Consider the following 24,030-nt stretch of genomic DNA (forward strand, 5'->3'; position numbering starts at 1 on the left):
GTCTAATCATGTAATTCTATGGAGAAACTTCTACTACAACATTAACAGGAAACATTATTATGCTGAAATGTTCACAAAACTATTTCTCCCCAATGTTTATGACATCTGGAAAGTATCCACTGAAAGCAGACCCCACCTTTCTTTAACAATATCACCTCACTATTAAGGGGACATTCTGGCCAAAATTGGAATGGACTTGGGTGAATTTCAGTATTGAATAGAAGTAATTTTGCAATATACATGTATTAGCAAAACCGCTTCTAGCAAAAGCTATATCTGTTTCAATAGTATACTTAAAGAGACAGTCTACTTCAGAACTGTTATTGTTTAAAAATATAGATAATACCTTTATTAACAATTCCCCAGTTTTGCATAACCAACACAGTAATATTAATTTATTTCATGTAAATGGCAAGAGTCCATGAGCTAGTGACGTATGGGATATACATTCCTACCAGGAGGGGGCTTTTCCTAAACCTCAAAATGCCTATAAATATACCACGCACCACACACATACGTCAGTTTTACAAGCTTTGCATCCTATGGAGGTGGTGAAGTAAGTTTGTGCTTAATTTTTATGATTTTGTCTATGTTAAGCGCTTCTAAGCATTCTGAAGCCCAATTCCTCTCAGAGCACAGTATTTGTCAGGGCCAGGGGACGTGAAGAGAGTATTGCCTATTGATTTCTATGGTATCACTCATGGGAAATCTTTTCAAGGGTTCTCTGTTATCGGTCGTAGGGATTTGTGTCCTACCTCCCTTTTCAGATTGATGATATACTCTTATACCATTACCTCTGCTGATTGTTTTCAGTACTGGTTTGGCTGTCTGCTATATGTATATGTAGATGAGTGTCTTCGGTAAGTATGCATCATTATTTAAGACACTCTCAGCTATGTTTGCCGCTTTATGTATTAATATAAAGTTTTAAATATATGTATTTACTTATATTTGCCATGAGTCAGGTCTATGTGTATTTCCATTTGCAGTCTAACAGTTTCAGTATGAGAATCATGTTTTAGGAAGTTTAGGGGGTTTAGTTTTTCCAATTTGACTTGTTTTTTCCTTAAATTTCACGGGCAAATCTAGGCTTGCAAGGGCACAAAATGCTGTTGTTTATCGTGTAATTTTTGTTGCAAAATTTTTTTGCCGGACGTTTGCGTCTATGATGTTGCAAGTTTCGTAATTTCCTGCGTCTTTATTGACGTTAGTTTGTTTAGCGTGAAGTTGCGCTTGTTATGACACGAGTTGCATCATTTCCGGATGTTGTTTGGCGCCAAAACAAATATTTTTTTGGTTATATAACCCCACTTCCGTTATGCTCCCTGCTCTCTTTATATTCTAGAGGGCTATGCTGTTTGCTTTTCTGCTTATTTAGCATTTGCATTTTTTCCCATTCCTGAAACTGCTATATGAGGAAATTGATTATTTTGTTTAAATGTTATTTTTTCTTTTACATTTTGCAAGATGTCTCAGTCTGAGCCTGTCTCAGAAGCTACAGTAGGAACCATGCTGCCTGAACACAGTTCTACCAAAGCTAACGGCTAGATTACGAGTTGTGCGTTAGAGGCTATGCGGTGCTAACGAGCAGTTTTTGCTCACCGCTCACTTACATGCAGCGCTGGTATTACGGGTTTTTACAAACCCGTCGTTGAAAGACTAGAAGTAAGCTTGAGCAAAATTTTGCTAATTACCGCACTCCAATACCAGCGGTGAGCTGGTGTAACGTGCTCGTGCGCGATTTCCCCATAGGGATCAACTGGGAGAGCCGACTGAGAAAAAGTCTAACACCTGGCAGAAAGCAGCGTAAAACTCAGTAACGCAGCCCCATTGATTCCTATGGGGAAAGAAAATGTATGTGAACACCTAACACCCTAACATGAACCCCGAGTCTAAACACCCCTAATCTTACACTTATTAACCCTAATCTGCCACCCCCGACATCGCCGACACCTGCATTATATTTATTAACCCCTAATCTGCCGCTCCGGACACCGCTGCCACCTACATTATAGTTATGAACCCCTAATCTGCTGCCCCCAACATCGCTGACACCTACATTATTTTAATTAACCCCTAATCTGCCGCCCCCAATGTCGCTGCCACTATATTAAAGTTATTAACCCCTAAACCTAAGTCTAACCCTAACACCCCCTAACTTAAATATAATTTAAATAAATCTAAAAAAATTACTATAATTAACTAAATTATTCCTATTTAAAACTAAATACTTACCTATAAAATAAACCCTAAGCTAGCTAAAATATAATTAATAGTTACATTGTAGTTAGTTTAGGGTTTATTTTTATTTTACAGGCAAATTTGTATTTATTTTAACTAGGTAGAATAGTTACTAAATAGTTATTAACTATTTAATAACTACCAAGCTAAAATAAATACAAAAGTACCTGTATAATAAAACCTAACCTAAGTTACAATAACACCTAACACTACACTATAATTAAATAAATTAACTAAATTAAATACAATTAAATAAATTACATACAATTTGCTAAATTAAATTAGCTACAAACCCCCCCCCACTAAATTATAGAAAATAATAAACAAATTACAGATATTTAAACTAATTACACCTAATCTAATAGTCCTATTAAAATAAAAAAAAGCCCCCCCAAAATAAAAAAAAACCCTAGCCTAAACTAAACTACCAATAGCCCTTAAAAGGGCCTTTTGCGGGGCTTTGCCCCAAAGTAATCAGCTCTTTTACATGTAAAAAAAATACAAACAACCCCCCCAACAGTAAAACCCACCACCCACACAACCAACCCCCTAAATAAAATACTATCTAAAAAAACCTAAGCTCCCCATTGCCATGAAAAGGGCATTTGGATGGGCATTGCCCTTAAAAGGGCAGTTAGCTCTTTTGCAGCCCAAAGTCCCTAACCTAAAATTAAAACCCACCCAATACACCCTTAAAAAAACCTAACACTAACCCCCTGAAGATCGACTTACCGGGAGACGTCTTCATCCAAGCCGGGCCGAAGTCCTCAACGAAGCCGGGAAAAGTCTTCATCCAAGCCAGGCGAAGTGGTCCTCCAGACGGGCAGAAGTCTTCATCCAGACGTCATCTTCTATCTTCATCCATCCGGCACAGAGCGGGACCATCTTCAAGACATCCGACGCAGAGCATCCTCGTCATCCGACGGACTAACTACGAATGAAGGTACCTTTAAGTGACATCATACAAGATGGCGTCCTTTAGATTCCGATTGGCTGATAGAATTCTATCAGCCAATCGGAATTAAGGTAGAAAAAAATCTTATTGGCTGAAGCAAACAGCCAATAGGATTGAAGTTCAATCCTATTGGCTGATCCAATCAGCCAATAGGATTGAGCTCACATTCTATTGGCTGATTGGAACAGCCATTAGAATGCAAGCTCAATCCTATTGGCTGCTTGCAAATAAGATTTTTTCTACCTTAATTCTGATTGGTTGATAGAATTCTGTCAGCCAATCGGAATCTAAGGGACGCCATCTTGGATGACGTCACTTAAAGGTACCTTTATTCGTCGTTAGTCCGTCGGCAGAAGAGGATGCTCCTCTTCAGATGTCTTGAAGATGGACCCGCTCCGCGCCGGATGGATGAAGATAGAAGATGCCGTCTGTATGAAGACTTCTGCCCATCTGGAGGACCACTTCGCCCGGCTTGGATGAAGACTTCTCCCGTCTTCGTTGACGACTTCGGCCTGGCTTGGATGAAGATGTCTCCCGGTAAGTCGATATTCAGGGGGTTAGTGTTAGTTTTTTTTAAGGGTGTATTGGGTGGGTTTTATTTTTAGGTTAGAGACTTTGGGCTGCAAAAGAGCTAACTGCCCTTTTAAGGGCAATGTCCAACCAAATGCCCTTTTCAGGGCAATGGGGAGCTTAGGTTTTTTTAGATAGTATTTTATTTGGGGGGTTGGTTGTGGGTTGTTTGTATTTTTTTTTACAGGTAAAAGAGCTGATTACTTTTGGGGCAATGCCCCGCAAAAGGCCCTTTTAAGGGCTATTGGTAGTTTAGTTTAGGCTAGTGTTTTTTTTTATTTTGGGGGGCTTTTTTATTTTAATAGAGCTATTAGATTAGGTGTAATTAGTTTAAATATCTGTAATTTGTTTATTATTTTCTGTAATTTAGTGTTGTTTTTTTGTACTTTAGCTAATTTAATTTAGCAAATTGTATGTAATGTATTTAATTGTATTTCATTTAATTAATTTATTTAATTATAGTGCAGTGGTAGGTGTTATTGTAACTTAAGTTAGGTTTTATTTTAAATGTACTTTTGTATTTATTTTAGCTAGGTAGTTATTAAATAGTTAATAACTATTTAGTAACTATTCTACCTAGTTAAAATAAATACAAACTTGCCTGTAAAATAAAAATAAACCCTAAGCTAGATACAATGTAACTATTAGTTATATTGTAGCTAGCTTAGGGTTTATTTTATAGGTAAGTATTTAGTTTTAAATAGGAATAATTTAGTTAATGATAGGAATATTTATTTAGATTTATTTAAATTATATTTAAGTTAGGGGGTGTTAGGTTTAGGGTTAGACTTAGGTTTAGGGGTTAATAACTTTAATATAGTGGCACCGAGGTTGGGGACGGCAGATTAGGGGTTAATAAATATAATGTAGGTGTCGGCGACCTTGGGGAAGGCAGATTAGGGGTTAATAGATATAATGTAGGTGTCGGCGATGTTGGGGGCAGCAGATTAGGGGTTCATAAATATAATGTAGGTGGCAGCAGTGTCCTGAGCGGCAGATTAGAGGTTAAAAATGTTCTGTTAGTGTTTGCGTTGCAGGGGGGGCTCGGTTTAGGGGTTAATAGGTAGTTTATGGGTGTTAGTGTACTTTTTAGCACTTTAGTTATGAGTTTTATGCTACGGCGTTGAACTATAAAACTTTTAACTACTGACTTTTAAATGCGTTAGGACTCTTGACGGGGTAGGGTGTACCGCTCACTTTTTGGCCTCCCAGGACAGACTCGTAATACCGGCGCTGTGGAAGTCCCATAGAAAAAAGACTTTACAAAGTTTACGTAAGTTGTTTTGCGGTAAGGCCAAAGAAGTGTGCAGTACACCTAAACCTTCAAGACTCGTAATACCAGCGGGCATAAAAAAGCAGCGTAAGGACCTCTTAACACTGCTTTTTTACCCTAACGCACAACTCGTAATCTAGCCGTAAGTGTATCTGTTGTAAGCAAGCTGAGATTATATCTCCGGCTATATTATGTAACTGTTGTCATGATAAGCTTTTGCATGCCGATAATGTTTCTCTTAGTAATAGTACAGCACCTGTTGTTCCCTCAACATCTATTGTACATGATATCACTGTTGATATGAAAAATTATATTGCTGATGCAATACATAAGGCTATGTCTGCTATTCCACCTTCTAATAAACGTAAAAGGTCTTTTAAAACTTCTCATAAAACTGATGAAATTTGTGATGACCGACAACATACTGAAATATCCTCCTCTGAAGAGGATCTCTCTGGTTCAGACGATCCTACTTCAGACATTGAAATTGATAAATCTTCTTATCTTTTTAAGATTGAATATATTCGGTCTTTGTTGAAAGAATAATTGGTTACTTTGAGTATTGAGGAGTCTGATCCTCTTGATAACAAAACCAATAAACGCTTCAATTCTGCTTACTCCTGAGGTTTTTCCTGTTCCAGATGCAGATTCTGATGTGATTGTTAAGGAATGGTCTAAGCCTGGTGCTTCTTTTAATCCTTCTTCTAGGTTTAAGAAATTATATCTTTACCAGTGGCTAATTTGGAGTTTTGGGAAAAAGTCACTATGGTTGATGGGGCTATTTCTACTCTTGCCAAATGTACTACTATTCCTATGGAAGATAGTACTTCTTTTAAGGATCCTTTAGATAGGAAGATTGAATCTTATCTAAGGAAAGCTTATTTACATTCTGGCTATATTCTCAGGCCTGCCATTTCTATGGCTGATGTTGCAGCTGCATCAACTTTTTGGTTGGATAGCTTAGCACATCAGGAAACAGATTCTGATTTGTCTAGCATTGTTCGTTTACTTCAACATGTTAATCATTTTATCTGTGATGCTATTTTTGATATCATCAAGATTGATGTTAAATCTATGTCTTTAGCTATTCTAGCTAGAAGAGCCTTATGGCTTAAATCATGGAATGCTGACATGGTATCTCTATCTTTCCAGGGTAATAATTTATTTGGTTCTCAGTTGGATTCTATCATTTCCACTATCACTGGGGGAAGGGAGTTTTTTTCCCCCAAGATAAAAAGTCTAAGGGTAAATTGAAAGTTTTAAATCAGTTTCGTTCCTTTCGTCAGAATAGAGAACAGAAAACCGCTCCTTCCCCTAAGGACTCTGGTTCCAATTGGAAGCCATCTTAAAGTTGGAATAAATTTAAGCCATATAAGAAACCAAAGCCAGCCCCTAAGACTGCATGAAGGTGCAGCCCTCAATCCAGTTCAACTGGTGGGTGGGGGGTACAGATTGAAATTATTTCAAAACATTTCGGTAGATTTTGTTCAGAATCAGTGGATTCAGAGCATTGTCTCTCAAGGGTATCTAATAGGTTTCAGAATAAGACCTCCTGGGAGAAGATTCTTTCTCTCTCATGTTCCAACAAATCCTGTGAAAGCTCAGGCTTTTCTGAAGTGTGTTTCAGATCTGGAGCTTTCAGGGGTGATTACACCAGTTCTGCTTCAGGAACAGGGTCTGGGTTTTTATTCAAATCTATTCATTGTCCCAAAGAAAGAAAATTCATTCAGACCAGCTGGATCTAAAGTTTTTGAATTGTTTTATAAGGGTCCGAACTTTCAAGATGGTGACTATAAGGACTATTCTGCCTTTTATTCAGCAAGGTCATTACATGTCCGCAATAGACTTACAGGATCCTTATCTTCACATTCCGATTTATCCAGATCACTATCGGTTTCTGAGATTCTCTTTTCTAGACTAGCATTACCAATTTGTTGCTCTTCCATTTGGCCTAGCAACAGCTCTAAGAATCTTTTCAAAGGTTCTCGGTGCTCTTCTATCTGTAATCAGAGAGCAGGGTATTGCGGTGTTTCCTTATTTAGACAATATCTTGGTACTGGCTCAATCTTTTCATTTAGCAGAATCTCACATGAATAAACTAGTGTTGGAGGATCAATTTACCAAAGAGTTTCTTGATTCCTCACACAAGGGTCACCTTTTTAGGTTTCCATATAGATTCAGTGTCCATGACTCTTTCTTTAACAGACAAGAGATGAATGAAATTGATTTCAGCCTGTCGAAACCTTCAGTCTCGATCATTCTCTTCAGTGGCTATGTGTATGGAAGTTTTAGGTCTCATGACTGCAGCATCGAACGCAATCCCCTTTGCTCATTTTCATATGAGACCTCTGCAGCTTTGCATGCTAAATCAATGGTGCAGGGATTATGCTATTTTCAGGGTTCTTCAGGCTTAGCCTCTATTAAAGAGGGAATTTTTAATTCGCTTTCAGACAGACAATATCACAACTGTTGCATATGTCAATCATCAGGGAGGTACTCACAGTCCTTTAGCAATGAAAGAAGTATCACGGATACTTTCTTGGGCCGAATCCAACTCTTGTCCTATTTCTGTGATTCATATCCCAGGTGTAGACAATTGGGAAGTGGATTATCTTAGCCATCAGACTTTGCATCCGGGGAAGTGGTCTCTCCATCCAGATATGTTTTTTCATATTGTACAGATGTGGGGTCTTCAAGAAATAGATCTGATGGATTCTCATCTAAACAGGAAACTTCCCAGATACCTTTCCAGGTCCAGGGATTCTCAGGCAGAGATGGTGGATGCAGTTCCTTGGTCTTACCAACTGGCTTATATTTTTCCGCCTCTAGTTCTTCTTCCAAGGGTGATCTCCAAGATCATAATGGAACAATCTCATGTGTTTCTGATAGCACGAGCATGGCCTCAAAGTTTTTGGTATGCAGATCTTGTCCGGATGTCTAGTTGCCAACCTTGGTCACTTCCTTTAGGCCAGACCTTCTGTCTCAAGGGCCGTTTTTCCATCAGGATCTCAAATCACTAAATTTGAAGGTATGGGAAATGAACGCTTAGTGCTTAGTCATAGAGGATTCTCTGACTCAGTGATCAATACTATGTTGCAGGCTCGTAAGTCTGTTTCAAGGAAGATTTATTATCGGGTTTGGAAAACCTATATTTCATGGTGTTCTTCTCATAAATTCTCTTGGCATTCTTTTAGAATTCCTAGAATTTTACAGTTTCTTCAGGATGGTTTGGATAAAGATTTGTCTGCAAGTACTTTGAAGGTACAAATCTCTGCTCTTTCAGTTTTATTTCATAGAAAGATTGCTAAACCTTTGGTCCGTATCAAGCCTGTTATTAAGTCCATTTTTCTTCCATGGAGTCTTAATTTGGTTTTGAAGGTTTTGCAAGCTCCTCCTTTTGAGCCTATGCATTCTTTGGATATTAAGCTACTTTCTTGGAAAGTATTGTTCTTTTTGGCTATCTCTTCTGCTAGAAGAGTTTCTGAATTGTCTGCTCTCTCTTGTGAGTATCCTTTTTTGATTTTTCCATCAGGATAAAGCTGTTTTGCAGACTTTGTTTTAAATTTCTTCCTAAGGTTGTGAATTCTAACAACATTAGTAGGGAAATTGTTGTTCCTTGTGTCTGAATCCTAAAAATTTGCTTTAAAAATCGTTACATTCTTTGCATGTGGTAAGGGCTTTGAAATACTATGTTGAGGCTACTAAGGATTTCAGGAAGACTTCTAGTCTATTTGTTGTCTTTTCCAGTTCTAGGAAAGGTCAGAAAGCCTCTGTCATTTATTTGGCATCTTGGTTAAAGCTTTTGATTCACAAGGCTTATTTGGAGGTGGGACAGTCTCCGCCTCAGAGAATTACAGCTCATTCTACTAGATTGGTTGCCACATTTTGGGCTTTTAAGAATGAAGCTTCAGTTGATCAGATTTGCAAAGCAGCAACTTGGTCTTCTTTGCATACATTTACTAAATTTTACCATTTCTATGTATTTGCTTCTTCTGAAGCAGTCTTTGGTAGAAATGTTCTTCAGGCAGCTGTCTCAGTTTGATTCTTCTGTTTTTAAGAAGAACTTATTTTTTGGATTTAATTTCTCAGCGGAAATAGCTGTTTTTATTTTATCCCTCCCTCTCTAGTGACTCTTCTGTGGACTTCCACATCTTGGGTATTTTATCCCATACGTCACTTGCTCATGAACTCTTACCATTTACATGAAAGAAAACATAATTTATGTAAGGACTTACCTGATAAATTCATTTCTTTCATAATGGGAAGAGTCCATGAGGCCCACCATGTTTTTGGTGGTTATATTTTTTTGTATAAAAGCACAATAATATTTTACAGTTCCTCTTTTTTGTATGCTTTTTTTTACTTCTTTTTTACACCTCACTACTTGGCTATACGTTGAACTGAAGTATGTGTGTGGTGGGAGATGTATTTATAGGCATTTTGAGGTTTGGAAAACCTTGCCCCTTCCTGGTAGGAATGTATATCCCATACGTCACTAGCTCATGGACTCTTGCCATTAGGAAAGAAATTAATTTATCAGGTAAGTTCTTACATAAATTATGTTATTTCTTTCCTAAGACATGGAGAGTCCACAACGTCATTTCAATTACTTGTGGGAATATCACTCCTGGCCAGCAGGAGGAGGCAAAGAGCACCACAGCAAAGCTGTTAAGTGTCACTCCACTATCCATAATCCCGAGTCATTTTCTTTGCCTCTGTCAATGGAGGAGGTGAAGTTTGGTGTCTGAAGAAATGGATTCCTTTTTTGGGTACTTTTTCCTGCAAGCAAGGATTTGGATTCAGCTGAGAGGGAAATGTTTGACCCATTTTAGATCTGAAGTGTCTCAACAAATTTCTCAGGGTACCGTCCTTCAAAATGGAAACCATTCGTTTCTTCCTTCCTTTGGTCCAAGAGGGTCAGTTCATGACGACCATAGACCTGAAGGACGTATATCTTCATGTTCCCATCCACAGAGATCATCACAAATTCCTGAGATTCGCTTTTCTAGACAAGCACTTTCAGTTTGTGGCTCTTCTGTTTGGCCTTGCCACAGCTCCCAGAATTTTCTCAAAGGTTCTGGGGGCTCTCTTGGCAGCGGTCAGGTCTCGGGGTACTGCAGTGGCACCCTACCTGGATGACATATTGGTTCAGACACCATCTTTTCAACAAACAAACTCTCATACAGATCTTGTTGTCTTTTCTACGTTCCCACGGATTGCAAGTGAATCTGGAGAAGAGTTCCCTTGTTCCAGCTACAAGGGTGGTTTTCTTAGGGACCATCATAGATTCCCTATCTATGAAAAATTTTCTGACAGAGGTCAGAAAATCCAAGATTCTTCCCTCTTGCCTCTCACTACAGTCTACTGTTCAGCTTTCAGTGGCTCAATGTATGGAGGTAATTGGTCTGATGGTTGCTTCCATGGACATCATTCCCTTTGCTCGATTCCATTTGAGAAATCTGCAATTATGCATGCTCAGACAATGGAAGGGAGACCATTTGCATCTATCTCAAAGGATAGATATAGATAGTGACCAGTCGACAAGAGACTCTTTCCCATGGTGGCTTTCTCAGGAGCATCTGTCTCAAGGCACATGCTTCCGGAGACCTTCCTGGGTGATCGTGACCACTGACTCCAGCATGCTAGGCTAGGGAGCAGTCTGGGACTCATTAAAGGCGTAGGGACTATGGACTCGGGAAGAGTCTGCTCTCCCAATAAATATCTTGTTTATCAGGTTCTAATCGGACAACATCACCTTAGTGGCTTACATCAACCACCAAGGAGGAATTTAGAGTTTCTTGGCCATGAAGGAGGTGACTCGGATTATTCTGTGGGCCCAAGCTCACAATTATCTTCTGTCTGCCATCCACATTCCAGGAGTGGATAACTAGGAGGCGGATTTCCTGAGCAGACAGAATTTTCATCCCGGAGAGTGGGCTTTCCTTCCGGTGGTGTTCTCCAGGTTAACCCTCAAGTGAGGGGTGCCTGCGTTGGACCTGACGGCGTCTCGTAAGAACGCCAAGCTTCCAAGGTACAGTTCAAGGTCAAGAAATCCTCAGGCTGCTCTGATAGATGCTCTGGCGGTTCCTTGGGATTTTGGTCTAGCATACCTGTTTCCTCCGTTTGCTCTCCTTCCACAAGTCATTGCTCGTATCAAACAGGAGAGAGCATCTTTAATTCTAATAGCTCCTGCATGACCTCACAGGATCTGGTTTGCAGACCTAGTGAAGATGTCATCTCTTCCTCCTTGGAGGTTACCTCTGAGGAAGGACTATCTAACTCAGGGTCTTTTCCTCCACCCAAATCTCATTTCTCTAAAGCTGACTCTTTGGAGATTGAACGCTTAATTCTGGCTAAGCGTGGGTTTTCTGAGTCGGTCATAGAGATCATGATCCAGGCTTGCAAGCCTGTCACTCGTAAAATTTACCATGAGGTATGGCGTAAATACCTTTATTGGTGTGATTCAAAGGGCTTCTCTTAGAATAGTGTCAGGATACCTAGAATTTTGTCCTTTCTCCAGGAAGGTCTGGAGAAAGGGTTGTCAGTCAGTTCTCTGAAAGGTCAGATTTCTGCATTATCTATTCTTTTACATAAGCGTCTGGCGAATGTGCCAATTGTTCAATCTTTTTGTCAGGCCCTGGTCAGAATCAGGCCTGTGTTTAAAGCTATTTCTCCCCCTTGGAGCCTTAACCTTGTTCTTAAAGATTGGCAGCAGGCACTGTTTGAGCCAATGCATTCCATAGATATTAAGTTATTATCTTGGAAGGTTTTGTTTCTTATTGCCATCTCTTCTGGATTTTCTCCCTAAGGTAGTTTCGGATAAAAATATTAGTCAGGAAATTTTTGTTTCTTCTTTCTGTCCTAATCCTTCTTCTCATAAGGAACGTCTGTTGTACAACTTGGATGTTGTGTGTGCTCTAAAATTCTACCTACAGGCGACTAAGGATTTTTTCCAGTTTTCTGTCCTCTTTGTTTGTTTCTCTGGAAAGTGTAAGGGTCAGAAGGCTACTGTTACTTCTCTTTCCCTTTGGTTGAGAAGTGTGATTCGTTTGCAGGTCAGCAGCCTCCTGAGATAATTACAGCTCATTCCACTAGGGCTGTCTCCTCTTCTAGTGCTTTCAAAAATGAAGCTTCTGTGGAACAGATTTGCAAGGCTGCAACTTGGTCCTCTCTGCATACTTTTTCCAAATTTGATCATTTTGCCTCGGCTGAGGCCTCTTTTGGGTGAAAGGTTCTTCAGGCGGTGGTGGCTTCTGCTTAGGTCTGCCTGTCTTGTTCTCCCCCCTCTATTCATTCCGTGTCCTCTAGCTTGGGTTTTGGTTCCCACTAGTAATTGGAATGACGTCGTGGACTTTCCATGTCTTAGGAAAGAAAACAAAATTTATGCTTACCTGATGAATTTCTTTCTTTCGGACATGTAGAGTCCACGACCCCACCCTTAAGATTATACAGTTATTTTTGACAAAACTACAGGCACCTCTACACCTTTGTGTTATTCCTTTTTCCATTTCCCTTCAGTCGAAAGACTGGGGATTATGTATAGGGGAGTGACACTTTACAGCTGTTCTGTGGTGCTCTTTGCCTCCTCCTGCTTGCCAGGAGTGATATTCCCACTAGTAATTTGAATGACGTTGTGGACTCTCCATGTTCGGATTTTTTTTTTTTATCAGGTAAGCATACATTTTGTTACTTTTTACCACCTTATTTCAGTTCTTTTGACAGACTTGCAATTTAGCCAATTAGTGCCCTCTTATAAGTAACTCCACACGTGTGAGCACAATTTTATCTATATGGCACACATAAACTAACACCCTCTCTCTGTGGAAAACTGTAAAATGCCTTAAGAAAAGAGGCGGCCTTCAAGGGCTTAGAAATTAGCATATGAGCCTACCTAGGTTTAGCCTTCAACTAACAATGTCAATAAAACAAAGCACATTTGATGATAATTTGCATTATTGCTGAGATGATACAAGCCCCACTTGATCTCTGAGCAGCTGCAGAATTTAAAACGCTAGCTATGCTTCACATGCATACGCAGTGAAAAATACTAACACTAAAAACCTTTTGCCTATATTTGTATATTGTTAATATGTTACTTTCCAAAGATGTAATTCATCTATGTGCATTTCACTTTTGGCCAGAATATCGTTTTAAGTAATCGCTTTAAGCCATAACCTTACACACATGGGGTTTACTAGGCGTGCACCACTAAGCTGTTGTGCTACAGTTTCCTATACCAAGTTTGAATTTTTGACTAGTGATGTAATAGTAAGGCTATTTGACTTATTATTCATGCCTTCTTGGTTATATTAATTAGGTGTGATGTGGGTAACTGGTTTCTTTACTTAATGTATTTATCTTTATCTCATTCCGTATGCTCTGCAGACAATTAGAATATTTAAAATCTCAACCTTTGTTATAATAGTATTTGAATCCAGAGGAAATGTTTAGTTTTTTGTTAATTTTCAATAAAAATATTCAAAAAAAGGAATGACTTGTTCAGTCATTTCATATAACAGAGAACACAAACTGAAACCATAGATTTCTATGACTGTTGTATCATTTATTTATATAGCACCACCAAATTCCGTATCGTTGAATTCTAAACTTATTTTAAAAGGTACACATGTGTACATAAATAAAAATACAAAGTCTATTTTATATTGAACACATGCAGTATATCATACTAAGGTAATCCCTAAGGAAAAATAAGGAGAAATAACTCAGGATTAGATTGGGTAGTTACAGTTAAAATTAAAAGTTAAAAATAATCTTTATGTCTTTTCAATGGCATGGAGAGTGCACAAATCCATTCAATTTCTAGTGGGAATTCAACTTCTGGCAAAGAACACCCCAGAAAAGCTTCAAGTATCCTTCCATTACCCACAATCCCCAGTCATTCTTTGCCTGCGTAACATTGTAGGTGATGTGCGAAGAAGGTGTCTGAAGAAAGCAAGTTGTTAATCCTTTAATGGGTACATTTCCCTGCAAGCAAGGATTGGGGTTATGCTGTGCCCATGTAATTCTCTTTAGTAAGAGTAATGGTGGCTTTTAGTAGTTAGAAGATGGCGAGGTGGTCTTTGCTTACCTTCCAACATTTTTGATACCCCTATATAGAAAACTAGGGTTGGCTACGCTGTTTTTTCTTTATCTAGAGGTCTATCTCAGTTAGGATTCTGTCACACCAGTTTGCTGTACCTGCCCTATAGCGGATCCACAGGTAAGTGCTTTTACCTTCTAGGTGAGAAGGATGCAGCACTTAGGAATTCTTTGTTTTTAAAAGAAAAGGGAAAAAAAGGAAAGTTTGAGAACAAGGTGGATCCTTATGGGACTGAATATCCCTTTTAAAGTTTGGGAATTTATAAGGCAGCAGTTCAGGGCACTGTTCTGTCATGTGAAGGCTTTTTTGATTTTGGCTATGGGGATTTGTTTGCACAAAATTTTGTTTGGGTTATAGAAAGTTGTTTGACCGCACCTTACTTTTGAATTTGCAATCATGTGACCGCTCAATTACTTCCTGAGTGCTGATCAGTTTGCTTGCAGCCGGCTGTTTGGAAGTCGGATTTTTAAGGAGTCAGAGCGGTTTTCCTGCCTGTCGCTTCTCTCTGATGTTTGCAGCTTTCTTGGATTTTCAGTTTGAACAAGATTGCTTTATCTGCTGGTGTGGATTTGATTCCTGGTTATCTGTAGGTTGAGTCTCTCCAGTGTGGCTGGGGTGCAGAGGTGCCGGGTTTTTAATAATTATTTAATATCTATGCATAAAGTTGTTTTATTCTAATTTTCTATATAGAATTTAGAGTATAAGGAAAATAAAGGGCTATTTTATTTTTACTATGGATGTCGATCCCAGCTTTCTCTGTCATTTGATAAATGTCTTTATTGTGCAGATGCCCAGGTTTTTCCTCCTGTGCAATTTTGTTCCCCTTGCCTTAATAAGGTTTTATTATCTAAGGATAAGGATTCCTTATCTGAGCCTTCTTTTTCTCAGGATAATGCTGTTCAGGGGTTGTCTCAGCCTTCCTCTAACATGTCCCTGTCTTTGACAGATTCACATCCAGTGCCCTGCGGTTCCTCTCAGTTAGTTTCTGGAAGTGTTTGTTTGCCTAAAGATTTTTGCTGCCCAGTTGACTTCTGTAGTTTCTGCAGCCCTAAGTGCTTTACCTAGTTCTGGTAAAAGGAAGAGGAAATCTAAGAACATTTCCATGGGTTCTGTTTCTGCCAAGATTGATTTGGTTAGTCTTTCTCAGTTATCTAGCGAGGATCATTCCTCTGCAGCTTCTGAGGGCGAGATCTCTGATTCGGAATCTGCAGTTTCTAGTACAGTAGATTCTGAGGAGGTTAATTTTAGATTTAAACTGAAGCATCTATGTTTACTTTTGAAGGAGGTGTTAGCTACTTTAGATGACTCTGAATCAATTGCACAGACTCCTAAAAAGGCTAATAAACTGAATAAAGTTTTTGATGTCAAACCTAAATCTGTGGAGGTTTTTCTTTTCCAGATTGCATGTCTGACATATCTCAGGAATGGGAGAAGCTGGCCTTTCTTTTAACCAGTCTCCTGTGTTTTTAAGGATGTTTCCTGTGGCTTATTCAGTGCAAGATGTTAGCACACTGTTCCTAGAGTAGAGGGCGCTATATCTACCTTAGCCAAGAGAACTACTATTCCTCTTGAGGATAGTTACTCTTTTAAAGACCCTATGGATAAGAAACTGGGGGGTTATTTAGGAAAAGGTTTCTTCATCAGGGTTTGCAGTGGCAACCAATTGCTAGTATTGTGACAGTTGCTGGTGCAGCCTCTTTTTGGTGTGACTTATTGTCTGTTCTAATTTCAGAGGAGAATACTATGGAGGAGATCCAAGATAGGATCAAGGCTCTAAAGTTGGCTAATACTTTTATCTGTGATGCCAGTGTGCAGGTTGCGGATGTGACTTCCAAATCCAAGCTTCTGTCTCTGCCAGACCAGGAACAAATAAAGTCTTACCCTTAAAAGGTAGAGATAATTTTTACGGTTGCTGGTGGAAAATTAGTCTTTTTACCACAGGATAAGAGGAATAGACCCAAGGGTTGTCAGACTTCTAATTTTTGTCCCTTTTGTAACTTTAAGAGACAGAAATCTTCCTCTTCTAAATCTGAGCAAGCCAAGACTTCTTGGAGAGCTAGCCAGCCCTGGAATAAGGATAAGCAGTGCAAAAAGCCTTCCGCTGATGCTGTCAGCATGAAGGGCTCGCCCTTGATCCAGTTCTGGATCAGATAGGGGGCAGGCTTTCCGTCTTTCAGCAGGCTTGAAATCGCGACATTCCAGATCAATGGGCAGTAGATGTAGTCTCCAGGGATACATGATAGGATTCAAATCTTGTCAGATTTCTATTTCAAAGATTATCTGTAAACCAGGTAAAGAGAGAGGCCTTCTTAAATTGTGTAAGAGATCTTTCTTCTCTGGTATTAATTATCCCAGTTCCTCTAGCAGAACAGGGTCAGGGATTTTATTCAAATCGTTTTGTGGTTCCCAAAAAGGGAGGGAACTTTTCAACCCTTTTTAGACCTCAAGTCTCTCAACAAGTTTCTCAAGGTTCCATCCTTCTATATGGAGACTATTCGTTCTATTCTGCCTCTGGATCAGGAGTGTCAATTTATGACTACTATAGACCTAAAGGATGCGTATCTTCATGTGCCTATCCACAGGGAGCATTTGAAGTTCCTGAGGTTCGCTTTTTTGGATTAGCATTTGAAATTTGTAGCCCTTCCTTTCAGCCTCGCCACTGTACCTCAAATTTTTATGATGGTTCTAGAGACTCTTCTGGCTGTGGCCAGGTCTCTAGGGATTGCGGTGGCTCCTCACCTGGATGATATCTTGATTCAGGTGCCATCTTTTCAGTTCGCAAAATCCCATACAGATTCTATGTTAGTCATTCTCCGCTCTCACGGGTGGAAGGTGAATCGAGGGAAAAGTTCCTTGATGCCAAGTACCAGGGAATGTTTTCTGGGGACAATAATAGACTTAGTATCTATGAAGATTTTTTTGATGGAGGTCAGAAGATTCAAGCTTCTGGAGGCCCGTTGTTCTCTTCAGTCCACTGTTTGTCCATCAGTGGCAGTATGCATGGAAGTAATTGGTCTCATGGTGGCATCCATGGACATTATTCCATTTGCTCACTTCCATCTGAAACTTCTACAGTTATGTATGCTCAGTCAATGGAACGGAGACCACTTGGATCTCTTTCAGAGTAGAGTTTTATGCCCTCAGACAATGATTTCTCTGTCTTGGTGGATCTCCCAGGACCATTTGTCTAAGGGCACTTGTTTCCTGAGACCTTCTTAGGAGATTGTGACCACGGATGCCAGCCTGTTAGGCTGGGGAGCTCATGGACTTTGGACTCAGGAAGAGTCTGCCCTCCCTATATATATCCTATAATTGAGCAATCAGCTTGGCCTCAACTGAGTTTAGTCTGGTTTATCAGATTTCAATCGGACAACATAACTTCAGTCGTGTATATCAACCACCAAGGAGGAACTCTGAGCTTGGTAGCTATGAAGCAGGTGATTCACATTCTTCAGTGGGCAGAGTCTTACAATTGTCATCTCTCTGCCATTCATATCCCAGGGGTGGACAACTGGGAAGCAAATTATCTAAGCAGGACAGACGTTTCATCCAGGGGAATGGGCTCTCCATTTGGAAGTTTTCTCATGTTAACCCTTGAATGGGGAGTTCCAGAGTTGGATCTGATGGCATCTCATCTAAAAGCCAAGCTTCCAGAATATGGAGCAGGATCAAGAGATCCTCAAGCAGCTCTGGTAGTCACCCTGGCAATGCCATGGGATTTGGGTTTAATTTATCTGTTTTCTCCGGTTGCCCTCCTTCCTCGGGTGATATCAAACAGGAGCAGGTTTCGGTGATTCTAATAGCTCCAGTGTGGCCTTGCAGAACTTGGTTTGGGGACCTAGTGAAGATGTCATCATTTCCCCTGTGGAAATTGCGTCTGAGGAGGGATATTCTACTTCAGGGTTGCTTCCTCCATCCGAAACTTAGTCTCTCAGAAGCGGACTGCTTGGAGATTGAACACTTAGTCTTATCCAGACCCAGAGGGTTATTGAGACTATTATTCAGGCTTGTACTCATTGGTGCAGATCTAAGGATTTTTCTTGGAGTCAGGTGAGAATTCCCCGTATTCTGTCCTTTCTTCAGAAGGGCCTGGAGAAGGGCTTATCAGTCAGTACCCTAAGGGGTCAGATTTAGGCTCTGTTGATTCTTCTGCAGAAGCTTCTGGCAATTTTGCCAGATGTTCAATCTTTTGTCCAGGCTTTGGTTAGAATCGGGCCTGTGTTTAGGTCAATTGCTACTTCTTGGAGTCTTAATCTAGTTCTTAAGGTTCTGCAGCAGGCTCCATTTGAGCCTATGCATTCTGTAGATATTATCCTGGAAGGTTTTTGTTTCTGCTGGCAATTTTTCTGCCCGTAGAGTTTCTGAACTTTCGGCTCTATAGTGTGGTTCTCCTTATCTAATTCTTCATGCAGATAAGGCGGTTCTCCATAGTAAATTAGGATTTCTGCCTAAGGTGGTCTCGGAACGCAATATTAACCAAGAAATTGTTGTTCCTTCTTTTTGTCCTAATCCTTCCTCTAAGAAGGAGCGGTTGTTGCATAATCTGGATGTTGTGCGTACTTTAAAGTTCTTTTTACAGGTTACAGAAGATTTTCGTCAATCTTCTGCTCTTTTGTTGTCTTTTCTGGTAAACGGAGGGGTCAAAAGGCCACTTCTTCTACTCTCTCCTTCTGGTTAAGAAATGTTATTCGATTGGCTTATGAGCAGTGGCGACTGGTGACTTTAGAAGATGGGGAGCACTACCCCGACCCTCATATGGCTCCGCCCGTTTTATTGTGTGTGTATGTGTGTGTATATATATATATATATATATATATATACACACACATACACACACATACATTCAAACACACAGACACCCATGCACACCTACACACACAAACAGTCACACATGCACAGAATAAACACATACATACACATGAACTGATAGTTAAATATATGCATTAAAACACAATAGCATGATTATGGAAACATAGCAATAGCACTGTTCATAATAAACATGAAATAACAGGCGTTAGTTTACAAAATTAATTCTGAACACTCTTTTTAAATCAAAGTACAAACAAACTTTCCCTTGCCAGTATGCTATCCTGTGCTAAGCATTCTCCACTCTACAGACCTTTGTGACATTATGCTCTCCTATTAACAAATTGCTCCTTTGGGGCCAAACCTCCTATTATGTCATTAGTGTTGTGCAAGGCTGTTTGAGGTCACTTTTATTCTCTTTAGAACAATCATCACCAAAAATATTGCTTACACATGTGTGTCTTTCAGAATAAAAATTAGAAAAATGACATATAAATGACTCATCAAAGCAGGATTGGGTTCTCATAATTAGGGGTCATTAGCAGACACTCAGGGCGCTAATTGACTACTGGGTGTATACAGTGTTAGGAGGTGTGTGTCCCCATGTGTACCCAGACATACACCAATAGGCCTGCTCTAGCCTAGGGAACCCGCACAAGTTGGTTCTGAGGTGAGGCCCAGGCTAGTACCTGCACACAGACCCAGTGACGGCGGTGCATTGTTCAGACAGCGCTTCCCTCAGCATGATACCAGAGTGGAGAGTCACCGGGGAGCTCGACTGGGACCCTTCGCTTCCTGTGCCGGCAAACACGGACATAGCCGCAGGAAAAAAAAGTGATCACTTCAGAAGTTCCAGGTCACTGCCGGGTGTCTCCACAAATGGTATTCGGGCTGTAGGTACTGCAGACTGGGGGGCATCGTGCTCTGTGAGTGAGCGGTTAGGGATGGGAGCATGAGAGATGCCTGTTGTGGATCATTGCACCACCGCAGAGTGAGGGAGCGGTATTCAGGGATGTGAATAACTGTGAGGGGTCTTCCTTAGAAAGTCTTTGTGCGAGACGTTAAGGGACAATAGTGAAGGGTTGTGGCCCTTGTGAGGTAGAGGGGTTTCAGCACCTGCTAGAAGTACCATCTCAGCTTTAGTGAATTTTACTCTTTAGTCTAGATATAAGATTAATTAACAAAAACTGACCTTACTGCACACACAGTGACTTCAGCCAGCACAGCACAAGTGCCATCAGTCCCAGGCCCCAGCCCCAGGGCAGAGCAGTTCACCAAGGAGGATGCAGCCGCCTGTGCCGGGCGTGCCCTAGTGACGCCACTGCCTCCACACACAGAGCTCTTAGTGTGCGAGTGTCACGTGACAGCTGGCTCTCGCACACTAAGAGCTGTGCGGTTAGGAGACCTATGGGCTGGCCTGTAGGTGGCGCTGCTGTCAATGCAGTTGTCAAAGTGGATAGTGCTTTTGCCTATACTTCTATCTATCGAACTGCTCATCATGTGCGATAGATAGAAGTATTAGGCAAATGCCCATTCCACTTTCAGCCTAAATAAGGCAATTTTAATGTTTTTACTTAAAATTGCAGTGCCTGGAGTATTTTTTTAATTTAATCAGCAAAAAAGGTCAGCAAAAAAGGTTTAAAAATGTAATATTTTTTTTTTATTTCTCACTTTTTTATTTTTTTGTTCATCAGGGGTCAGGGGGCATCAGGTCAGGGGGTTCACGTGCTCAAGTGCTCCTATAGAGGAGCCTCCACTGCTTATGAGACAGCTAGACAGCAGCCTCCAGAGAAAATTATTGCTCACTCGACTAGGGATGTCATTTCCTCTTTGGCCTTAAAAATTATGCTTTTATGGAACAGATTTGCAAGGCGGCCACTTGGTCATAATTGCATACTTTTCCCAAATTTTCAACATTTTATGTTTTGCCTCAGCTGAGGTATCTTTTGGGAGAAAAGTTTTTCAAGCAATGGTGCCTTCTGTTTACGTTCACCTGTTTTGTGTATCCCTCCCTTCCATTCTGTGGACTCTAGCTTTGGTATTGGTTACCTCTAGTAATTGAATGGATTTGTGGACTCTCCATACCATTGATAGGAAAACATACTTTATACTTACCTGATAAATTCTTTTCTTTCCTGGCATGGAGAGTCCATGACCCGCCCTTATTTTAAGACATCTTTTTGTCATTTTTTAAACCTCAGGCACCGCTATACCCTTTGTGTCTTCTTCTCTTTCCATAATTCCTCGGCTGAATGACTGGGGATTGTGGGTAGTGGGAAGATACTTAAAGCTTTCCTGGGGTGTTTTTTACTTCCACCTGGTGGCCAGGAGTTAAATTCCCACTAGTAATTGAATGGATTCATGGACTCTCCATGCCAGGAAAGAAAAACATTTATCAGGTAAGTATAAAATATGTTATTTGTACACACAGCAAGTGTTTGACTGAACACTTAAAAGACCATTAAAACAAAGGCATAACAACAAAACAACACAGTGTCACTTATTCTGAATTTTAAGTAAGCAATAGATTTTTTTTTCTTATATAAACATGTTCACCCAATTTTAGACTCATATTCTGCACATGCTCCATAGTAGCTGATGCCTCAGAAAATGGGCATATGGTTTTGATTTGATTAGGGTGTGTAAGAAAATGAAAAGAAGAAAAGTATTTTCATGAAGTTAGTGAAGCATGCTCAGCCATATCTGTTTGTGGAGGAAGTTGCATAATTTTATTCAAATTTTATTTAAATTTAGGTTATTCATATACGGCTAGATTTGGAGTTTTGTCGGTAACGACCCGAAAAACTAACGCCGGCTTTTTTCTGGCCGCACCATAAAAATAACTCTGGTATTGAGAGTCCACATAAAGGCTGCGTTAGGCTCCAAAAAAGGAGCGTAGAGCATTTTTAACACAGCTTCAACTCTCGATACCAGAGTTGCTTACGCAAGCGGCCAGCCTCAAAAACGTGCTTGTGCACGATTCTCCCATAGCAAACAATGGGGCTGTTTGAGCTGAAAAAAAACCTAACACCTGCAAAAAAGCAGCGTTCAGCTCTTAACGCAGCCCCATTGTTTGCTATGGGGAAACACTTCCTACGTCTGCACCTAACACCCTAACATGTACCCCGAGTCTAAACACCCCTAACCTTACACTTATTAACCCCTAATCTGCCGCCCCCGCTATCGCTGACCCCTGCATATTATTATTAACCCCTAATCTGCCGCTCCGTAAACCGCCGCTACTTACATTATCCCTATGTACCCCTAATCTGCTGCCCTAACATCGCCGACCCCTATATTATATTTATTAACCCCTAATCTGCCGCCCACAACGTCGCCTCCACCTAACTACACTTATTAACCCCTAATCTACTGAGCGGACCTGAGTGCTACTATAATAAAGTTATTAACCCCTAATCCGCCTCACTAACCCTATAATAAATAGTATTAACCCCTAATCTGCCCTCCCTAACATCGCCGACACCTAACTTCAATTATTAACCCCTAATCTGCCGACCGGAGCTCACCGCTATTCTAATAAATGTATTAACCCCTAAAGCTAAGTCTAACCCTAACACTAACACCCCCCTAAATTAAATATAATTTACATCTAACGAAATTAATTAACTCTTATTAAATAAATTATTCCTATTTAAAGATAAATACTTACCTGTAAAATAAATCCTAATATAGCTACAATATAAATTATAATTATATTATAGCTATTTTAGGATTTATATTTATTTTACAGGTAACTTTGTATTTATTTTAACCAGGTACAATAGCTATTAAATAGTTAAGAACTATTTAATAGCTAAAATAGTTAAAATAATTACAAATTTACCTGTAAAATAAATCCTAACCTAAGTTACAATTAAACCTAACACTACACTATCAATAAATTAATTAAATAAACTACCTACAATTACCTACAATTAACCTAACACTACACTATCAATAAATTAATTAAATACAATTCCTACAAATAAATACAATTAAATAAACTAGCTAAAGTACAAAAAATAAAAAAGAACTAAGTTACAAAAAATAAAAAAATATTTACAAACATAAGAAAAATATTACAACAATTTTAAACTAATTACACCTACTCTAAGCCCCCTAATAAAATAACAAAGCCCCCCAAAATAAAAAATGCCCTACCCTATTCTAAATTACTACATTTCAAAGCTCTTTTACCTTACCAGCCCTGAACAGGGCCCTTTGCGGGGCATGCCCCAAGAAATTCAGCTCTTTTGCCTGTAAAAAAAACATACAATACCCCCCCCCAACATTACAACCCACCACCCACATACCCCTAATCTAACCCAAACCCCCTTTAAATAAACCTAACACTAAGCCCCTGAAGATCTTCCTACCTTGTCTTCACCCTACCAGGTTCACCGATCCGTCCTGAAGAGCTCCTCCGATGTCCTAATCCAAGCCCAAGCGGGGGGCTGAAGAGGTCCATGATCCGGCTGAAGTCTTCATCCAAGCGGGAGCTGAAGAGGTCCATGATCCGGCTGAAGTCTTCATCCAAGCGGGAGCTGAAGAGGTCCATGATCCGGATGAAGTCTTCGAACAACGGCATCTTCAATCTTCTTTCTTCCGGATCCATCTTGCAGACCTCCGACGCGGAACATCCTCTTCTCCCGACGCCTACTAACTGAATGACGGTTCCTTTAAGGGACGTCATCCAAGATGGCGTCCCTCGAATTCCGATTGGCTGATAGGATTCTATCAGCCAATCGGAATTAAGGTAGAAATATTCTGATTGGCTGATGGAATCAGCCAATCAGAATCAAGTTCAATCCGATTGGCTGATTCGATCAGCCAATCATATTGAGCTTGCATTCTATTGGCTGTTCCGATCAGCCAATAGAATGCGAGCTCAATCTGATTGGCTGATTGGATCAGCCAATCGGATTGATCTTGATTCTGATTGGCTGATTCCATCAGCCAATCAGAATATTCCTACCTTAATTCCGATTGGCTGATAGAATCCTATCAGCCAATCGGAATTTGAGGGACGCCATCTTGGATGACGTCCCTTAAAGGAACCGTCATTCGGCTAGTAGGCGTCGGGAG

At 40.1% G+C, this 24,030-nt stretch overlaps 1 protein-coding gene across 1 annotated transcript in view; it reads left to right on the forward strand.

Annotated features, from left to right (window-relative positions):
- Nucleotides 1-24,030, forward strand: part of LOC128661686 (neural-cadherin-like) — a 488,078-nt gene that overhangs the window by 126,113 nt on the left and 337,935 nt on the right.

Source organism: Bombina bombina, chromosome 5 (genome assembly GCF_027579735.1).
Source record: "Bombina bombina isolate aBomBom1 chromosome 5, aBomBom1.pri, whole genome shotgun sequence".
Lineage (NCBI taxonomy): Eukaryota > Metazoa > Chordata > Amphibia > Anura > Bombinatoridae > Bombina > Bombina bombina.